A 4,637-nucleotide genomic window follows, 5' to 3' on the forward strand; every position below is an offset into this window, starting at 1 on the left:
ACTTGGAGGAAGCGGATTATCTGGATCCATTTCATTCGGGCTTCAGGCCTGGACATGGGACTGAAACAGCCTTGATCGCCTTGGTAGATGATATGAGGAGGGCGTGGGATAGGGGCGAATGCACCTTCCTTGTCCTCCTTGATCTCTCAGCAGCTTTCGATACCATTGACCACGTTATCCTCCTGGACTGCCTGAAGAGGTTAGGCATGGGGGGCACTTTATTGCAGTGGTTCCATTCCTTCCTCTCTGGTAGGTACCAAAGAGTGGCATTGGAGGATGAGGTCTCGGATCCTTGGCTTCTCACTTGTGGGGTGCCACAGGGTTCCATCCTCTCCCCGATGCTGTTCAACATCTATATAAAGCCGCTGGGGGCAATCATCAGGAGATTTGGGCTGCAATGTCATCAGTATGCGCATGACACGCAGCTCTATTTCTCATTTAAATCTTCACCGAGGTTGGCTGTAGAAACCCTGTCCAAGTGCCTGGAGTCGGTGAGTGGCTGGATGGGAAGGAATAAGCTGAAGCTGAACCCTGACAAAACCGAGGTACTGTTTGTGGGAGACAAGGGAAGGCTGGGGGATGTGGACCTGGTGCTCAATGGGGTACGATTCCCCCTGAAAGACCAGGTCCACAGCCTGGGGGTCATTCTTGACTCCCAGCTGTCCATGGAGGCTCAAGTCTCGGCTGTGAGCCGGGCGGCGCTGTATCAACTCCATCTGATATGGAGGCTGCGCCCCTACCTTCCCAACCATCTGCTCCCACCGGTGGTACATCCCCTGGTCACCTCTCACCTAGACTACTGTAATGCGCTCTACGTGGGGTTACCCTTGAAAACGGTCCGGAAGCTGCAACTGGTACAGAATGCGGCGGCTCGTCTGATTAAAGGCAGCCGCCAGCAAGATCACATCACTCCAGTGCTGAAGGAGTTGCACTGGCTACCGGTTGTTTACCGGGCCCAATTCAAGGTGTTGGTTTTGACCTTTAAAACCCTACACGGTTTTAGCCCAGTCTATCTGAAGGAGCGCCTCCAGCATCGTCAGGGATGCCGCTCAACAAGATCAGCCTCAGAAGACCTTCTCTTGATCCTACCGGTTAAAACAGCTGGACTGGTGAGGACTAGAGAGAGGGCTTTTTCAATAGTGGCCCCCACCCTGTGGAACTCTCTCCCAAATGATCTCCGCCATGCCCCTTCTATGATGAGCTTCCGCCGGGCCTTGAAGACCTGGCTCTTCAGGCAGGCTTTTGGGGTGGGTTAGGTTTTTACTGTTATGGCTTTAAATTTTAACGTTTTAATGTATTGTTTTTTATCTTGTACGTCGCCCAGAGTGGCTGGACAACCAGCCAGATGGGCGACTAACAAATTTAATAAATAGATAAATAAATAAATATTGGATTGCAACCTTAGCTAGGGAGTGGTCTCCATTTAAAATAGTGGGATTCATTTCCAGGTAAACATGCATAGGATTTGCACTGTATATTTGCATAGTTGTGTGGGGTTTAGAACTTAACACAATGTTACTTAGCTCTAGTTTTCAGGGCTAAATTACATTTGAGGGAAAGTTTTGTGATTCATCCTCCAGACTTGATTTTGCTCTCCCACAACAATGATTCTTCCTCTAGACTTTTTTTTAAATTAAAAAAAATGGGAGAAAAAATCACAAAAGTGCCCATCATATAAAGTTTGGTCTTTACTGGGTTCAAGCCTGGACTTTCCCTTGATATGCTAATGTTTTTTAAATACTTCAGCGTTCTATTCTTTTTTTGTAAGGAGGAGCATGTGGGTCCCCAACTGCAGCCTGAAGTGATACTCAGGTATATCACCACAATGAGAACAATGCCTCAATAAAAGCTGAGTCAAAATAGCTTCCTTAACATTACAGCTTCATTCCCAAAGTTCCCCTGAAGACACATCTTTTACTGATGCTTCAGGGGGTTATGGTGATATTCAGCCATTGCTTTGGGCAGGGGAAAGGAAGTACCTCTTTGCACTTCTTGTAAAAGAAACAATCAAAATGATGTATTTACCCAAATACAAAAGATCCTTGCTAAAGATAAGGTTGTTTGAGTGGTCTGCTCACATTCACAGCAAACAAAAACAGGTTCATTGTGTTCATGTGGTTAGGATTAAAGAAATTCTGCATGTGTACCTAGAAAGCATCTGGCTTTTGACACTAGGACTATTGAGCACTGACCGAGCATGCTTGGAATCTTATTTAACATTCTGTGACAGAGAAGAACTTTTTGGGGAAAACACACTTGATCTGTAGCTAGGGATGGATGAATATGTCAATTTTGGTTTCTCTCCATTTGTCATTTTTCCATTCTTACATTCAGTTCTCCACATTTCCACATCAGTTTGAGGGTGTTTTTTTTAAAGTCCTCTTGAAAATTCACCTGCATATTAGAGCACATTTCTCTTAATATACACATTTTTGTGTGCAATTTTGCTTAATGTACACATTTTTTGCAAAATGACTTCCCTAATACAATGTATTGTATATGTTATTTCCATTAATATATGTATTTTTATGCATACTTTACCCTAGTATACGTATTTTTGTACACATTGTTTAGCTGGAGCAGTGCAGTGCAAATTTCAAAGGGTGACTGGCTGTGTATTGTAGAAAGTGTGAATTAGGTAAATTTACCTTTAAATCCAGTCAAATTTCTCCCCCATCGCTATCCATAGCACAGCCAATCGTTATGAACAATGCAAATTCATCTACTGAACCAGGTCATTATTAATTTTGGCAACATAACAGTTCTGAAGAGAAACTGTGTGAAAGGGGAGAGGTTATTTTACAGAGTTTTCTGGGGTATAATAGTAGCATTAAATCAGAGCTGTTAAAGGACAGGCATGGAGACGAGGACCTAGAGGAGAAGGAGACATCTTTACCAGTCATCTGCCTGAGCTGAGCTGACTGCAGAACAGTGACTTAACAATCTGATGACATCTTGGCTGTATCGCTCCTTGAGCTAAGTTTCTGAGCTGAAATTACCACTCTGAACCAAACTGACTACTCATGGCTCTCTTTTCCTCTGCACCTTTGCTGAGATAACTTGTCCTAGGGGCCAGCCATATCTGATGGTTGCTGAGGAGCAAGTTCCAAGGGCTGGCCAACCATATCCTGCCAAAAGCAACACTCTTAACTTGGAGGCCAGCTCAGAAATGATGTGCATAGGATGTTTGGTAGCAACTGTGCCCAGGAAAACTATGAGCAGATCTTAAAGTCATCCATTTTCAACTTACATCTAAAACTTTGGGGTGGAGCTTCCTTGGACTTGAGGGGAACCACTGCTTATGCTTGACAAAGAAGCCAGTTTTTGAAATGTATTATTTGTATTTGAATAAAAAATAATAAGTGGGAAGACATTTACCCAGATGTAAGGTCCCAAGTTTCTTAGATGTAATGAAAGGGTAATCAGAAAGAAGCAACAGCTACACATTTGAACCCAGTCCTTGGTTCTATCACTTCTTTTGACAATGTAAACAACTTTGTGCATGAGAGATAATAAACAAAAATGAGAGTATTCCCGAGCATATACAGAGTGTTTTTCCTCATCACTGAGCCAGCAGAGCCAGCCTCCAAGCATCTAGGGTTAGGGATATAGATTTCCAGGTCAGAGTGCATCCTTCCTGTGGAGGCTGCAGCTCCAGCACCCTACATACTTTAGACATTAAACACTGGTAATTAATTTTAATTAATTTATTTAAAACATTTTTCATCCACTCTTCATTGTACAACAGTTTCAGAGTAATTTAAAAATAGCTCTTACTTTTGATCCACTAATTTATTCTACTGTTCTAAAAAATGTGTGTCTGTAGGGTAGAGACAGTAACATTTCTTCAGCAGCACATTAACCACAGTCACATTCTACATAATTTCTAGTAGAGTTGAACCAAAAGAAGACATTTTCTCTCACACACATACACACAGACAGACATTGCAGTACATTGCAGCATTTTATCCAAATGCTCTCTGTTCTCTTATGTGTGTGAGAAAGACAGCATCATTTTCTCCCCACAGTGCCCTGGAACTATAGCAGGTCAAGGGCATTGTGGAAGGTGCAAAATGGTGGCCAGACTCCCAATACAATCGCTGCTGGGTCATTTGCAGTGACAGCAAAATAAACAAGCCCCCCAAACAAAACCTTTAAGGAAAAAAAGAAAGCTATGCCACTGGTACTAAACAAGTTAGAAAAATTCTTCTCCCTTTGGATAAATTCCGTGAAATGGTTCCTGCCAGTTTTGGTGCCCACAAATAAGGTGTAGAATTTTGGGAGGCCATTTGTGCACAGCTCTGCTTTGTAGCCATGAAATTGCCCTCATGTTGGGCTGTGTGAATTCTATGAGGTTAAAGAAGTAGGGCCCCTCAAGTGAGATGAGGGCATGGAGCAAACGTAAAAATGAATAAACGTCATTTTTTAACTATGCAGGGCTAATTACATGACAGAGGTGACTACCTTGGATAAGTGGTGAACAAGACATAAAGACAAAAACCCAGCCCTTCCAAAAGAGTGAATTCCACATTTATTCAGTAGGTGGCAGTTAAAAGCTTGGATGAGATTTGCAGTCGCCATTTAGGTACTAATAGCAGCTGAAGCAGCAGCCAAAGCTATAGCTGCTCTACCACAGA

This window comes from Rhineura floridana, chromosome 1, assembly GCF_030035675.1.
Source record: "Rhineura floridana isolate rRhiFlo1 chromosome 1, rRhiFlo1.hap2, whole genome shotgun sequence".
Lineage (NCBI taxonomy): Eukaryota > Metazoa > Chordata > Lepidosauria > Squamata > Rhineuridae > Rhineura > Rhineura floridana.